Source organism: Culex pipiens, chromosome 3, assembly GCF_016801865.2.
Source record: "Culex pipiens pallens isolate TS chromosome 3, TS_CPP_V2, whole genome shotgun sequence".
In the NCBI taxonomy this organism is placed as follows: domain Eukaryota; kingdom Metazoa; phylum Arthropoda; class Insecta; order Diptera; family Culicidae; genus Culex; species Culex pipiens.
This window is the reverse complement of record NC_068939.1, coordinates 166143976-166161570: the sequence shown is the minus strand read 5'-3', so window position 1 is coordinate 166161570 and position 17595 is coordinate 166143976. Positions and strand designations below refer to the sequence as shown.

The 17595-nt window shown below is 39.0% G+C and overlaps 1 protein-coding gene and 1 pseudogene across 8 annotated transcripts in view; both read left to right on the top strand.

The window, feature by feature from the left end:
• LOC120418708 (interference hedgehog-like) overlaps window positions 1-17595 on the top strand; it is a 127961-nt gene that overhangs the window by 68251 nt on the left and 42115 nt on the right. The window lies entirely within an intron of this gene.
• LOC120418757 (60S ribosomal export protein NMD3-like) lies at window positions 3765-8901 on the top strand (annotated as a pseudogene).

Below are 17595 nucleotides of genomic sequence, written 5' to 3'. Positions count from 1 at the left end.
GCTCTCAGAATTGTCCTCCTGGTCAGGTTCGGGTTGTTCGCTTTCTGCGGAGATGGAAGCCCCCGGGGAACCTCTTGTTGATTCGGAACCGCGGTTGCTTCCATCGAATCAAACTGTGCCTTGACCATCCGAATGACGCTATGCTTGTTGGCCCCTGGGTGGAATGCATTTGAATCCTGCCTCTCGCCGCTTCTTGTCCTTACCGACACCGATTCTCCAGCGCCCGGCGGGTGTTTTCCTTAATTTCATCAAACGCTTCATGGTACGGCATCTGCAGCTCAATTGCATCCTTCCTGCAAATCACACAAAATAAATCCAAAAATCTAAACAAAACCCCACAAAAAAAATCTTTCTCCCCACTCACCAAGTGGGTGAATCTCCGGAAAAACGCCGCTTTCGCCAAAGTTAACCTCTTTCTGGGTCCGGGAGACCGAGCCCTTCCGCTGGCCCGAGGCAGCGTCCTTGTGGCGATGCTCGTCTTCGCGGCCACAAACCGGGCAGGCAATTTACTAGACAGGAACATGGCGGCAGCGAACTCACGCGGTCATTCGGGCCTGCGAAAAACGAACACACCGGACCGCCAAAACACAAATGAAGAAACGAAGCAAAGTCTGACGAAGCTGTCACGAAATTGCATTTCAGATCAAAACAAGATCAATTTCAAGTGTTTACCTCATCACTTCGAATAGTTCAGCCCTGTGGGGAGCGAAACACTTGAAAAGTTTGGGTCACCCGAATGAAAATAAGTTGTCAAAAAATACCATAAAGTCAATCGCTAAAACACTTGAATTTGATAATGGATTGGATTGAAATTCAAACACAAACAAATTAGATCTAAGATGTGGCTTTATTGAATCATTCAAGTGTTTGGGCACTTGACAAAAAAGAGTGGCGTATTTTCAGTGTAGACACACTATCTCAAAACAGTGCTGCCAGAAAATCAAGATTTATTTTTAAAAAAGAAAATACTTTTACTTTTAAAGATAAGAAAATTTGATTATGGTTGGACTTGTTGACAATAATCATGATGATAAATATAAACAACACGTTTTGAAAGGTAATTTTAAATAAAGAGATTTCCAAGCAACTCTTTCCAAATATCTCGAATTCCAATTATTGTAGACATTTTAGAACTGAAAAATAATAATTTCAAATCTGTTTTTGAATGATTAAAGTAACCAAATATACAAAAATAAACAATGTTCTTTTTAAAAATTTTGAATACCATCTCAACTCAGTGGTGGTTTAACATTTTTTTTAAATAAAGACTAAGAATTGGTGAAATTTTCGTGTGTTTGGTAAGTTAAGGATGAGGTCTTATTTTCATCCAATTTGTAATTTTTTATACCATGAACAATTCTTGACTTTTTTTTGATAAGGTCCTATAAACAAAAGTAAACATTGAGTGTATCCCGCTTACTCCGATGGACTTTGACATAAGGTGTGAAAGGGATACACTCAATGTTTACATTTGTTTATAGGACCTTATCAAAAAAAAGTCAAGAATTGTTTTAATTCTACAAACTTTTTGTTCCACTGAATTAACAATATTTTTTTGTGCCACAACAAAAATGCTAAAATCTCCAACTCCAAGTCCACCGCCCAGTAGACGGTTAATATTTCGCTATACTAAATGAATTCGTCCCGCTCGCACACACTCACTTCAAATTGATGACAGCTCGTTCGCGGCCATGTCACGGATTTCGCGGCGCGTTCCGCGCAAACAAGTTGTCTGTTATTTTTTTTTTCGCAAAAAAAAAAGGAAAACACATTTCCTCGTCCAAACAAATGCGCGCAAGTTAGCATACCAGATGTCAAAGCAATCCGTGGCAAATCATATTTTTATGGCATATGAGTTGTTTGTTTCTTTTGAGATTAAATCAAAGCAAGCAATATATTTTTTAAGAGTTATTGCTGGTTACTTGGATTTTTTGACCAAATAAAATTTTAGTGCTATAAAATGCCATAAAATTGTGACAGTTGACCCGTAAAGCCCGGCAGCGCACCACAAAAACTTCTTAAAAGCATTCCCACCGTAAATCTATCAATGTCTAAACTTCTTTCTCTTTTCCGTTTCGATCCCCATAAGTAATCTGCTGATTGACGTGGCGCGGGCTTGAAAACCGAAAGCCTCTCTCTCCGTGGAACCATCCCGGCTTACGATTTATAACCCTCACTTCCTCAATCGCGCGCGCGTTTATGACACTAATGGTTGGCTACTTGCTTCAAGAGATATGAATTACGGCCAAGTTCAGTAGCGCTTTGGACGCGACTTTCAGTCGAAAAATGATGATTTTCTACGCCCAGACGATGTCGTCGTCGCAGCCCGACGGGGTAAATTGCGAAAAGCTTGGCCAAGGTGGGCCCACTCTTGCAATGAAAACAAATCCCACACACTTCCGAGCACCGCGGTGAAGGCAGGACACCCACAATCAGAGAAGAAGTTGCTCAACGCGACCACATGGCGTACGAGAGGTTGACCTGTTGCTTTGGGATTTGGTGGTTTGCTATAAAAAGTTGACAGTTGTTGCGGGAATGCCATAATGGCGGAAAAAATCTTGTTTTGTACGAATTCCAGTAAGTTTTATAGCACTGGTGCCATAAAGGTTGCTGTCAAAACGTCAAAATTATAATTTTTTTCAGATAACAAATCTAGTAGAAAATTATTAGCGCTAATGACGACTAATATTTACATATTTTGAACGTATCTTTTCACCTCCTCCTTTTTGGAGAAGGTGTGATCGGATCACGACGACAGTCGTCGTCGCATGTTTAGTGGTGGATTATAATCGGAAACAGGTGGTGTTGAAAAATTAACCTCGGCTTGAAGATGTGGGTCGTGGCCGCGTCTGCGGCTTGGAATTTGAAATTGATAGTTTAGGAATTTCTGTTTTCGCCAAAAAGTATTCAAGCTGGTGAGAGACAATCGCGTGAGTGACGGTTTCGAAATTTTGAAAAAAAAAAGTCAGACTTGTTAGCAGTCTAGACGGTTCTGCTTACTCAACGGTACTATTTTTAATCTTCTTTTTTGACATGAAGGGCGCCACAACTGCATGTTGACGTTAGTTGAGTTCAAGATGATTAACAAGAAGGTGAAAATTGTTCAAAAACAAATTTAAATTAGATTGTTCCCACCTTTATTTACAATCTTGGTGAACTCGCAACAAACTGTCAAGCGGTTTATATCATTCACCGCTAGATGGCACGCGCGCACTCTTCTAAGATGATCTGAGCTGCGTCGAGTCGCGTACTATCTTAAGCGTTCGCGATCATGTCAATATTAAAGAGTGACGCGGGACAAGTTAATTAATTCCGAATGACGAAACCCGATCCGTGTCGGTTCCCAGAATTTATGCAATTAGCGCTTAAATACAAATCAGTCGAATAATAAAGAATCTTCCAGAAATCGAGACAAAAGAATAAATATCCACAAAAAAACAAAAAAGGATTCGTGAGAACCTTTTTTTTCGACCCTTTAACGGCTTCTGGGCGCACACACGGCTTCAGAACTTGACGTTGCTGGTCACGTTTGTCATTAATAATGCGATTGGTTGTTCGATTCCAGGGCTTGGCGATTTTTGGCCGGCGATTTGGTGGATGTGCGGGGAATGCAAAATGAGTGAACATTTGTCAAGGTGGTGTAATTTGTGCGTTTTGATCGACGCACGATCGGCCGATTGTGTATCCCCAGCTCGATCAAATTTGTCAAAATTATGAACGGTTTAGGGAAATTAATGGCTCGTTTTGTTTGCCATTTTGGAGCTATGGGAAGCGTTGAAATCGCGATGGACAGTAATGATTCGTTAGTTTGGCAAAAGAGGATGGTTGGAAACTGGGTACATCGTTTGCCGAACTCTAGGGTAAATGTCCCTATTTTAGGTTTATCAGGTAAACCAAAAATCATCTCAAGCAGAAAAATGTAATTGATCCTGCTCACGTCAGTAGATGTTTGCATTAGGGTACACTCTTTGTTTACAAACGTTCATTGGCTCTATTTTTTAATTTTGGATGTATTTAAGACTTGATAAGAATTATTTAATGCAATCAATAGAAAACTAAACAAGACAACATTTTATGACAGATCACACACAGTTCAACAATAGGCCCGTTGGAACAATTTGCTGATCTTTTATAAAGGAATAAAAATCAATTAAAAGCCTTGTAACAGTACAATTATTGAGCAATTCTGTGCGCCTTCAAACAACAATTATTTTATGTATTTTCGATTTGGGACCATCCATAAACCACGTGGATATTTATTTTTATATTTTTTCTCTGGAATTCCCGAAATTGAAAAAAAATGTCTGGATTTTTAGATTTGGTTGTGGAAATAGATGAAGAGTTGAATACGTAGTGATCGATAAGAATTTTTAATGCATTTGAATTTGTTTTCGGCATATATTAGCATTATTTTGGCTTTTTATGGAAATTCGTTAAAATTGTAGATCAGATCCGCAAAATTACTAGCGCTTTAAATATTTTCGATTTAATTTTATATATTTAAAAAAAGACTGGGTATTATATGTACGTATATTTATGATCTTAAATTAAAAAAAATATCATATTTAATTTTTTTTTTAAACATTGGGTTCAAATGAAACGAATTAAGACAGCTGTTCAAGCCAATTTTTTTGCACTGTAGACCCCAGTATCCCCAGTTGGCGGTAGAAACTTAAAGATAATTTGAAAAATATGTTTTATGTAAAACATTAAATTTTTAACTTATCTAAAAAAATTTCATTGGCTGGTATCATTTTATTTGTTGCCATGTCTTGTTTTTTTTAACTTTTTCAAAGAAACTTTTTAAGCTTTTCTAGTCATGTATTATAGAAAAGGAAAAAATATACGTATAAGAGACTTATTCAATTTAAATCACATTGGATTAAATTTTTTTTGATTTTTTGATTGGATTAAAAATTGTGATTCATTTAAAATCCAAAGCACATCAAAAAACAATAAAAAAAATCCTTTTTTAATTTATTTTAAGCTATTCAAAAACTGCTGTCCTTGTTTCGATTTAAGTGTAGATTATTACAAATTTTTGGTGTTGAGTAATTCTAAGATTTTATGCTTAAAAAATATAACAAATGTAATGAAAAGCATAGATTTTATGACTGTTTCAAAAAATTCCCGGGATTCAAATTTTTTTTTGCCGTTTCCCGGGAAATTCAAAACCCGGGAAAATTGGACGCCCTAATCGCCCCCAAGTGGTTTATGGATGACTTTGACCAAAGAAGAATTTTCGCATGATTAGTTCGTCCATTCACGTGTTTTTTTTGTGATGTTATTTTTTATAGCAATACTAAATTTAAAAACCAAAATTGACCAAATTTTCAAGAACCTTCCCAAACAAAAAGTCTGGATCTATCGTGCTCCTGCCAAGACCAGTTTTGCTCACGCTTTTTAATTTTCGAGGTCAGTTTTAGCGATTTTCTTCGTTTTGACGATATTGTTTTTTTGCAGATTTTTCGATGAAATTTTGATTGGGCAGGGGACAAACACTTGAAATAAAATTGCCAAATGCCTTACAAGTTTTAGTCTTACTTAGTTTATTTTTATTTTATTTTTTTATGAAATTTTTTATTTGGGATTTAATTTTATCATTCGCTGTTCATTAATCCTTTAAAGCCCGAATTTAAAAAAAAAAATTTAATGAAAAATGATTCGTGCGACCATACGAAAATTATAGGCTATTTTTAGATTTTTTTTCCTTTTTGGCCATCAGGCTTGAAAGGGTTAAACAAGTTTTGAATGAAAATGAGTGTCCAAAGATTTGTTTTTTAACGTATTTTTTTTGCATTTTGATTAACATGACCAGAACTTTCAATTTGACGGTTCAAAAGGATCCGGATTAAATTTATAATACTTTTGTTCTCGACCTGTTGTCTAGGGCCATCCATGAATCACGTGAAAACTTTTTTGGGAATTTTAAATTTCAAGGTTGAAAAAAGCGTGCAATGAGTTATTTTTGTAAACAAACTATTACCATGATTTGTTTAAGAACGTTTTTGAAAATTGAATTTTCATCGCATTTTTATTATTTGGACGATACTTTTTCCATCGATTGCTTAGGCCCAAATAAGCAATTTTTGCCTCATTGGTTACTCCATACAAGTCTCCATTAGGGTGACAAGCTGCAAAAAAAAGAATATCGCAAAAATTTATGGGGAAAAGCAAAAAAATCAATATTTCTTATAAGATTGTTAGGTAAAATGTTATGACGAACAACTTTGTTGAAGACCGCAACACGATCCGAGTTAAACCTGACGAGTTATTAGCGATTTAAAGAAGATGTTTTTATATCAAAAGATTTTTTTTCATCAACTTTAACGAACTTTAACCGATCTAGCTCAAAATCGGCACAGCTACTTATTTTTGCCTAAGGAATGGAGTCAAAAGATATTCCTGATGTCGATATTTTTTTATTGTCACCCTAGTCTCCGTCCTCCTACCTTTATTTTTCTTGAGCAGGGATTTTCTATCACTCAGACTGTTTGTAAAAATACACGGAGAAAAAAGAGTCCCCAAAATCGTTGAACACTTTGTTCGTGGTTCCAATTTTCATGAACGATTGTTCACGATTTTGGGAACTTTTTTTTCTCCGTGTAGGTTTACGGAAAAGTAGCCTTTTTTAACTTTTTACCAATGAATTTCGATTTCTACAAACTTTACCTTCTTTGTATGTTTGAAAAGCTCACTCTATCTTAATTCTGTACGAAAATATCTTGGAAACTTTTGTACCGATTATTAATGCTAAAATGTAAAACTTGTGTGAAATGTTTTCAACGCAATGACCCTTTTTCCTGATTTCCAAAATTACGTCTTACATTTCCAAAGGGCCATAGGCTGTGACACCAAAAATGGATTGCTTCTGGTTTTGACGGCCCTCTTGCTGCTGCCATCTACAGAAATGTCAAAAAAGGTACACCCGAGGGCTTTTGTTAATTTGAGTGCGGTTAACCGCGGTGGATTTTCTTGAAATACTTCATGCGACGCGCGGGTGTCGCATGACACATTTCAGAATATTTCAAATGAAACATTTCTCTGCTGAAATTCCACCAAAACATTGACCAGGCTCACCACACAAAAAGCTAGGTGCAGCGACTCACCAAAGCGGTGGATTTTGATTTTTGACAGTTGTTTGTTTGTTTTAATTTTTCCCGTAAATTCGAAGTCGGTGTTAAACGAGTGCACCAAAGTTTTTTGATAATGATTTTTATTTAAAAAAGTGTTTATTTTAAACTTCTCCCGCTTGGCTTCTGTCTTCTGACGACGAAGAAACTCGAAGCAAAGGTTAGTGCTGTGAATTTATTTAAAAGTGATTGCAGTGATGTTAAAATGGGAATGTTTTTCTTTCAGTTTGTGCTGCGAGTGTGTGACTTGTTTGCGGACGCACGTGGACATTACGGCGAACATTCCGAAGCAGGCGATTGTGTTCTGCGGGCGGAACTGCGTGCGTTACCTAAATCCGCCGGGCGAGTGGGTCCAGTGCAGTCTGGAGTCGAAGGAACTGCTGGTGGATGCGGGGTTTATCTGAACGGAACCGCACTCGAAGCGTATTAAGCGAAGCGGTTAAGCTAACCGTGGATGGCGAGGTCATGGACGGCTGCGTGCTGCAGCAGATCTTCGTGGTGGAGTTTACCGTGAACAATTAAATGTGCGACGGTTGTCACCGGACGGAGGCCAAGGACTTTTGGTTGACTTTGTGCAGGTCGTCCTACCGGTCAAGGTTACCAACTCCAAGAAGCTGATTTCACTCGACATTCACAGCAACTTGTACAATTAAAAGTATTCTTACTAGCCTCCTCAAAGTGGGCGATTCCGTGTTCGGTTACGACCTGGCCGAGGCCAACAACAACGGCAACTTTGAGAAGCTCAAGCTGGACGCGATGCACAAACAGTCCCGCAACTGGAAGCTCAAGCATCAAGTAGGTCGCGCTGGACACGGACCTCGTGGCGGACTGCAACGAGTTCCTACAGGACCTCGAGGAGGATCCGGAATGCGACAGAAAGTCAACATTTTCAAGAAAGCCAGGCAGCAGTCGGTGGACGTCAATGATATGGCCGACAAATCGGTGCCGCGCATCACCCTGGAGGAGTTGCTCGACGATCTGGTGCTGGACGATTTCGAGATAGGTGACGCATTAAAACAACATTTACAAAATAAATTATACCATTTATTGAGAAACAAAAAAAAACATCTTTTTTCCGCCAGTTGGCCACTGCGGAAACTCCCCCAACAGCTGCGGCAAAGCGACATTACAGCAGCGGCAGCATAGCCACCTTTTACAGGATGTCACCTGGAGGAACCCACGAGCCGCCGTCGAATTTAAAAAACTCTCACCGAGTGGGTTCAGTTGGTACTAGTAGTTGAGTCGGTTCGCGAACCGCTTGACCACGAGTTTTACTAGCGCGATTTTTGCTGCCAGCATTTCCAGTTTCGGAAGCAAGGACATGGCGGGACATGGGATCGTATATCAATATCATCCTGACTCTATTATCTGAAACCTCGACAAGGGGCAATAAATAATCCACGTGGACACCTTTTTTTGGAAAGTTTCATATTGGAATTTGTTGGTCTACGAAAAACCTACTTCTCATGTTTTCTCTACAATTTCTAGTATTTTTATATGCATTTATTACGTTAAGTTAATGTTCTTATTGTCAATTTGAGGCCAATTGTACAACCTCTTACTAATTTGCGGTTTTTCATAATTTAACGGTCACCTTTTATTTTTTTGTGATTTTTTTTTTTAAATACAACCTGGGTCGCAACGAAGTGTGTCAGAATCGAGGTCAGAATATATTTGAATTTTTCGACGTTGAAAATACACATGCAATATTGATTTCTGTTTTTTGCGTTGTTTTTTTTTGTTTTCTGTTTTAGTTTTCTGTCTCTGATATTTTATGTTTCCTGTTTTAAAATTTCTGTTTATGGTTTATTGTTTTCTACCGTTTTATTGTTTTCTGTTTTGGTTTTTATGTTTCTTGTTTTTTGTTTTCTGTTTCACGTTTTTTAGTTTCCTGTTTTTTTTATAATTACTATTTTGGTTTTATGTTTTTTTGTTTTAGTTTTCACTTTTTATTTATTTTCTTTTTACTGTTTTAGGTTTAGATTTTTTTTGTTTCCTGTTTTTAAATTTCGGTTTTTGTTTTTTTGATTTATGTTTTTGGTTTTTATGCTTCCTATTTTTTGTTTCTCGCTTTATTTGTTTCCTGTTTTTTTTTTAATTTCTGTTTTTGGTTTTTTGATTTAAGTTTTTGTTTTAATTTTTCTGTTTTTGTTTTCTTTTTCTGTTCTGGTTTTGTTTTTTCTGTTTTGGTTTTGTTTGTTTTTGGTTTTGTGTTTTCTTTTTTATTTTGTTTTGTTTTTTTGCTGTTTTTTTTTTGTTTCGTTGTATCTTTTCTTTGTTTTTTTTGCATTTTTTTCTTTTTTTGGTTTTGTTTTTTATTTGTTTTCTGTTTTTGGTAATGTTTTTATCTGTTTCTGTTTTCTGTTTTTTGTTTTTCGTTATTTGTTTTCTGGTTTGGTCTTTGTTTTCTGTTTTTTGTTTTTGATGGTTTTATGTTTGATGTTTTGGTTTTAATTTTTATGTTTCCCGTTTTTTGTTTTCTCAATTCGTTTTTTAGTTTCCTGTTTTTTAATTACTGTTTTTGGTTTTATGTTTTAATTTTTCTGTTTGCTTTTCTATGTTTTGGTTTTGTTTTTTAGTTGTTTGCTTTTGGTTTTGTGTTTTATGTTTTTTTGATTTTTGATTGCGGATTTTTTGTTTCCTTGTTATCTCTTCTTTTGTTTTCTGTTTTTCGTTTTTTAGTTTCCTGTTTCTTAATTACTGTTTTTGGTTGTATGTTTTTTGCTTTTGCTTTTGTTTTTTTTTTTGTATTTGTTTTCTGTTTTTTTTTTGTTTTAAATGGTTTAATGTTTGTTGTTTATTTTTTATTTTTTGTGTTTTTGTTTTGTCTTTGTGTTTTTTTTTTGTTTTCTGTCTCATTCTAAGGAATGGTTCTAGTTAAATTTTCACTTAAATGATGGCAAAGATGGTTATTTTACCCAATAAAAAAAACTAGTAAAAAAACGCTGCACAATCTTCTGTCTAAATGGTTTTTAAAAGTATCGTTGGGCGAATCGGGAATACAGTCTGAATAGAGGCAGCAGTTTTTAAAGCATTATAGTCTTTAAATTAGGAAATCCATGTTCTAATTTATTTGATTTGTATCTGTTCTAACCGAAATCAATAAAAAAAATCACCTTAGCTAAACAGCTGTTGAAAATTCGCCCCAGATAACGGAGATTATGTATACAAACATTTAAAAAACTAAAAAAATAAGTTTTAAATAAAATATATTGAATTTTATTACATTTTTAGTTTGAAAAAAAACTCAACTCTTGGAAAGATCCACCGTACCGAATCGCAGAATGTCGTCCAACTCGCCCGTCCCGTGTCGTACAACCAAGAGGGTCACACATCGGAAGATTATTATTCATTGGCCTGTCCGGTACGCGAAAACGTCTGAAATTCGTTATGCGGATTATAATCCGAACCGTAGATGATGAGTGCGTCTGTCGTGGCCAAGTTGTAACCCAAACCTCCAGTCAAGATCTACAGCAGGAAACAAAACTAATGCGCTCCCGGTGCCTCAACAGAATCTCCTGACGCAGCGTATACCTGACGTCCGCACCTTCATGGACGACGTCATCGTGTTTGGACCAGATCGGAAATCGCACGCAGCTTCACTCAAGCAGTTGCTCTAACGTTTCGAGAAGTACGGGTTCCACGTCAAAGCCGAGAAGTGTAAATTCAGTACCAGGAACACATAGTGGACAGCCGAGACTTCCGCCTCGATCCCGAAAAGCTGAAGACGATTGCCAGCATTCTCGCACCAACCAACGTGTCCGAACTGCGATCGTTCCTGAGCGCGGTGAACATCTACGGAAGATTCGTTCGCAACCTTCACGGGCTACGCCGCCCAATGGACCGGCTGCTCAAGAAGGACACCAAGTGGCGTTGGACATCCAAGTACCAGCAGGCGTTCTAAGAGTTCAAGGAGGTGCTCCAGTCAAGCCTGCTGCTTACGCAAGCGATCCGAAGCTGCCGAACATCGTTGCAGCGAACGCGTCGAGCACCGGCATCGGGGCCGTTATTCTACATCAGTCGCTCACTCAAGGTCGCTCACACCCGCTGAGAAGAGAACTCCAGGCCGTGTTAAAGTACATCCGCGACGGATGGCCAAGCAGCGCTGAGTCGGTCACCAATTCCGAGGTTCTTCTCTACTTCCACCGACGGGAATCGCTGAGTCTTGTGAACGGCTGCGTGATTTTCCACAAACGAGTGGTGGTCCCGAACCAGTTCCGGCACCAGATTTCGCGGCAGTTCCATCGTGGACACCCGGGAGTGGACCGCATGAAAGCGATTGCGCGAAGTTTCGTCTACTCGACTCGATCCGGTGGCAGCATCAGTGCCTGCAGCACCAGCGCCAGTTCCTGTTCCAGTGAAGAATCCGACGATCAGGAGCAATCCGGTTCATCCGAAGCAGAGTTCGAGGATGTAGCTGTAGAACCACCCGCACCTCAACGCGTGCCAGCTGGTGGAGGACGAGGACAACGCGCAATCAAGCTTCCAGGAAGATTTTCCAACTGCTGCGCCGCTGTAGTATTTATTTACACCACACCTGTTTAATTACTGGACACATAAATTAGCTACCTAGCAAAATATAAAAACGAATTTTAAAATACTCACTGAATCTGGCGGCACAAACAAAATCCCAGCAAAGCCCCAAAAAAAAACAAAACAAAAAACATCAAAATCCATTTGTCAATCTGACACTTCTGGGATACGTTCACTGAGTGCCATTTGTCAAATTGACATTTCTGGGATGCGGTCACAGAGTGCTGCAACAACGGCAGCACTGAACGCACTCCCCAAGTGACAAATCATGCTACACAAAAATGTATCTGGTAATGTCAAAATGAAGTATTTCATTTACCGCGGTAGACACCGGTGGATAATAATCAAATTAACAAAAGCCTTCCGATTACAACACACCGACCACTGAACTGCCCCCGCTGTACGCTATACCTTATGGTCAGATCGCGCACAAATCACTTTTACATCTGGTCCACGTTCCCCGGGACCAATAACAATAAAGATCAAAGTAGGCGATCCTACTCAGTAAATTATCATATTGAGAAGGAGTGCGAGATTGAACTGTGCCTACTGCGTGCACAAGTTCTTGCATGCAAGTTTGCTGGCTCCATATGTGATCGATATGACGCCGCCGTAAATGACGATGATTATGGTTACTGTTATTTTATTGACGGAGAATTACTGCAATACAATGGTTTTTAATTGTAGACGGCGGCGGCCGCTTCCATATCGGCAATTTATGGCAACGCGTGCATTGTGCGAGGTTAGGTTCGTTGATTGATTGGTCGCTGGCGCGCGAGTCACTTTGTTTTGGAATCGCTCGAATTGAGGTTATGTTTGCGATTAGTTGACCATATGACTTGTCTCGTTTGGGTGTTGCAACGGCATGCGCAACGGAAGCTGTAGGCGAGTGCAGCGAGCTCAATGCAAATTTTGCCAAGTGATTTTTTTTATTAATATACTTTCCAATCACGCTCTCAAACGCCCCGCACACACAACCTCAATTTTCATTCATAAATATTTACAGCTCGCGCGTGGTGGTTCCAAATTGCATCATTGGAGCGTTCTGCACCACATTCTGCAAACCTTTTGGCAAGCACTCTCACGACGCCTCCAGATCGCCATTATGGCGATCAAACGAGGGGCGAACCACTTGTGTGCGGGACCGTTTTTATGGCACTTTTATCACAGAGAACAGATGTATATCATTGAACAAACAGCATTGAAAAACGTGTGTAAAAATTCAAACCAAAATACGTTGAAAAGAGCTAGGGTGTGCACCATCCGCCTAGATAGCGCCACTTCCAAAATCATGATGGCCTACAGTAGCAGAACGTTGGACCATCTAATCACTGCATAAAACATTCCGTACGAACGACATCAGACCAATGTCAGACTGCCCTTCATCAGAGGGTTGCAATTTTACGCGCCAAAGAAGGTAAACAAAACGAAATCGGACATAACATTTGTAAAGGGACTATTTTAAGCTGCCGCTTGAAAAATAATTTTAGAATGAATTTTCTGTTATGTTTTCGTTAATGTTAATGCATTTTTGCATTATTTTTAGTCAACTGGAATTATACAGAAGTGAATTTTATATTTAAACGAGGTTAACATTTATTTTCTTTCGAAATTATTGAGCCTTTTCATTGTTAAGTCAAGTATTCTCAGCCGCGATGGTGGCGCCGCCAAGCGTATCCTGCACACACTAGTTTCTTTGATGCAAGATTGTATGCAACGCATTTTTTTAGTTTACACGGTTTACACACAAGTTAGAACCAAGATGTACATCTGTTCTCTGCAGCCATGCCAGATATACAGATAAATCTGTATTATACAGATTTTTTGATCCCAAAAATCACAAAAATCTGTATACACAGATTTTTTAAAAATGATTTAATTTGAAAATTTCAATAATTTAGTAATTGAATTATGCTTTAATATGATTAAAAAAGCTTAAATCTGTTGTGAAAGTCTAAAACAATCTTCTATGGCCTCGAATTTGACATGATACAGATAAAATACAGATTTATTTTTAAGAAAATACAGATTTCCCATAAAATAATCTGGCAACGTTGGTTCTCTGTGCTTTTATTGCGGGGTTCTGTCGCACCCATGTGTCACGCTTGTCATCGTGCGAACAAGCGAAAACTGGTGACCCATTGCCACCCTTTCTATGCTGTCAGTCGGTCGGTGTATAAATTGGTGACAACGACCTAGTCAAGCGGTTTGCCCCTCGGTCTCAACTGCTTAGATTATAAATTAGCTAGCTTATTGACTTTGACAGCTCGCGACACTAATCAGTACTGTCAATATTATAGCATTTGCCATAATGGCCGCTTTCACGCCAGCGCTTCTTTGATCTCCAGCGCGGTAAAGCCTACTAATGAACTTCAAACGTATGTAAACAAACCCCGGTGGAACCTGTTTGCTGTGTACTAATTGAGCAAATACCGCCGCAACGCTTCCCTGGAACTACATGTTTTGGCTTGAACCACGTTTGATCCCAAAAAAAAGCTGGTGAAACTACCTACCGCAGCCGATGACAACCTTCGGACGATCAAAGTCCGTTGAACCGGGCGGCACGGTATTGTGTACAAGTTTACTCCTGTCTTCGACTGTTTACCGCATTATTACGCGCGGGATCATAGTTCATAAAGCAGCTTTGTTTCGCCGCAACCTGGTCAGTAGGCGCAGAGTTCCGGGGCCATCTTCATCGCGGCCTGCTAGAGTAGAGACAACTCCGCGTACACACGGCTAGAAATATGCAAATTAGGTGCGCACTTGTCGACCGAGGAGGTCGTTTATACATTTTGACAAGTTTGCCATAAAAATAAACTGCGCGCGAGTGCGCGCGATCACTTGAGTTACGGTTTGTTGATTCCTCTCTCTCTTTCGCGACAGTGCTGCCAGCAAACCAGCTAGGCCAAGATTAGGGGGGCAACCACTTTACGACTTTCTTGTCAATATTTGCCAGTGACAAACTGTTATTGATATGGTTATTGGCTGGGCAGTTAGAAACTGCAATTCAGCAGTGCGCGGAACAGGTCTGCCGGCAGGTTCCACGGGAAAGCATGAGATGCAAATTGTGGTCCTCTTTCCTCGGTTATCTCTTGAAAAGAATTGGAATGCCATCTGGTGAGGTTGGGATTAACCCTTGCGGCATCGACGTTGCATTTTGACGGTCATTTCGAATTGCAAGTAGTCCCGGTTCCCCTTAACAACGCAGCGTGCTGCTTGCTACCAATACATCTTTACTTTCGACGCATCGTAGAACGAATTTGACAGGTAAACAAAGGAGCCGTTTGAACTTGGTGGTGCGTTCGTTTGAACGCTAGTTTCGCATTACTACTTTCAAACATTGGGTTCGAAAGGGTTACAAAAATATGACCATTTCACCAATCGCGCGCTAGAGCGCGGTGTGTTTGCGCATATTTATGTTTTCAAGATGAAAATAATGTTAATTACTTTTGCAATGTGTGCTCGCCAGTCGTCGCATGCACTAAAGTGTCACCATTTGCCTGGACCATTTGCATTTTTTGTCCGCTCTCGTGAGGGGGCGAAGCCGTGGTGGTGGCGCTGATTTTTATTGACCGTTGGAGCTGTTCACAGCCTGCTTCGGGATTTGTTTTTATTTTCCCTCTGCAACGTTGAGCTGTCAAAGTGGTTTTGCAGATTTGGACCTGGAGCTGCAGTAATTGCAAACATATAAATATGCTTAATTGTTATTGAAAACGGTCAATTTGCTGTACGTGGGGATATCAATGTTTAAATTAGGATGAAGGAAAAAAAAAATCTATAAGCTGAATTTATTATCAAATCAATCCTATTTTTTCTCAAAAAAATGCCACTACACCCACAGGAAAAATATGTTGCAGAAGTTGTCATGTCAGTCTTGCTACACTCAATTATATTTTTTGTATCAAAGTATGCAAGAAATCTCGGATTAGTTTTCAAAAAGCCGTAAGAGCCAACGGTAAACAAAGCCATGTTTGTCTCGGTATTCGACCTTCTTACGAAAAACCAATTTCAAAAATGCTTAAGATTATTCATCTACACGTCTTTCATGTCCCTCGAACTAGAACTGAATGAAATTTTGTTACAATTTGGAGAAAAACGAATGTCAGTATCGGAGGTCACAGTGGCTCTTACGGCTTTTTGAAAACTCTCCCGAGAAATACACTCAGCAATATTGCTTGCATGTGGATTTGACAGCGATTTGCAGTGCTCACACATACTTCTATGTGCGCTGTCGTGTACACGAGTAAATGATGAAAGAGAAGAACATTTCTGTGCTCTGCCTCTCATTTATTACCAAGCATTTCGTAAAATTGCGGTAACGTGTTGGCTTAACAACTAGGAAGTCGGCGGTTTAATTCTTGATTCCTAATTTTTTTTCGCATGTTGGTTGTAGGGGAAATATACCCATTTTAATCCTAATAAGCGGTCGTGTTTGAATGATGCTGGATAATCTAAAGTGTTCCTTGAAATTTACTAAAACCAAGTAGACCAACGAGTAGAGCAACTTTTTGTGAACATTGCTGTTTATCTTCACTTTTATTTAAAGTTATACTATTCATTTTTCAAGCATTAAAAAAAATCCCAAATGCATTCTAATCAGTCGAGTGCATTGGACAAATTTTCCTATTTTCAGCTTAGTACTTTTTTTCTTCCAGCGCTCTTTTGGGTCTGCTTAGTGCTGCCAAAATTGATGAAATTTTAAGCGAACACTCACGAAAAGTAGCATTTATAGAGAAAATTTCCTGGCATCACTGGCTCACTCCAACGGCGCTGCTGGTGGTGTTGGTGGCCACCCTTTGTTCTTTATTTGCCTTCGCTTCTCGCTCGGTTTTCTTCAGCCTTCGATTGGAATGGGTCGTCAAAATTCAAACGTCAAAAGACTGGGTGCGTTTGTTTTTTTGATGGCGCTTGCTAATTATTTACATGTTTCGGGATTATTTTTCAACTAAGTGACTAACTAATGTTCAAAAGAACATGTTGCCGGTAGTTGGAAGCAATTTTATATCTTGAGCGCTTTGAAGACGTTAGCGCAAGTGAAAAGATATTTATGGCGAATTTCTTTTAGCAGTTAAGCTCTAATCTTGCGTGTGTATATGTGCATTAGCAAAATGATGAGAAATGGCTTCGTAAAATATAAATTATGATCAAAAGTGCATTAAATTTGATCTTTTTGGCCAGTAAATGGCATAAATTTGCGTGCTTACTTGAGGCGGTGCTGTTGCTGGTAAGTTTATAGCCTAAATAGTATTTTTGGAGCTTTAATCGAGCATCAAACTCTCCATATGATAGGTGTTTGATTAGAAAGGGTATATTTCCCCTAATACAGTTTGAGTACGGAGAGTTTCAAATTCTTTTTTTAAATTTACCTTTTTGTTGTAGTACAGACGATCTGCTTTACATTTCCTTTCATCAAATTTCAAAACAATGAACTCAATTATTTTCACAAGTCCGATTCGCAAAAAAAAAACGAAAAAAGGTAACACGATCAAGTAAAGTTCAACCAGTCCGGGAGGGTATCAAATTCCACTTAATCTGCGGCCACTTGGCAGCCGTGTGGGCAGCGCGGACAAAACAAAACAAAAACCTCACATTTCGCACGCCTTGACGTGTCGGTTTTAATGGACTCGCCGCGCAGCGAGTGTATCTACCCAAGTCGGAGTCCAGCCCGGGGTTTTTAAGTGGGCAAAACTCGGACCAAGATTAAAAGCTCGTAAATTTTTCCCATGCACACAGCATCATACGGAGAACATTACTTGAGCATGACGAAGGAAAAAAGCGACAAAACGTGAAATGAGTTGTGTCAACAATGGCGTTTTTGCATGAATTCCAGACTATACCCGTATGAAACTGGACACCATTTCGCATTAAGTGCTCTGAATTTCACATGATTGTGAACAAAAGAGAAGAAAATGCTGTGAGATTCCAAAGA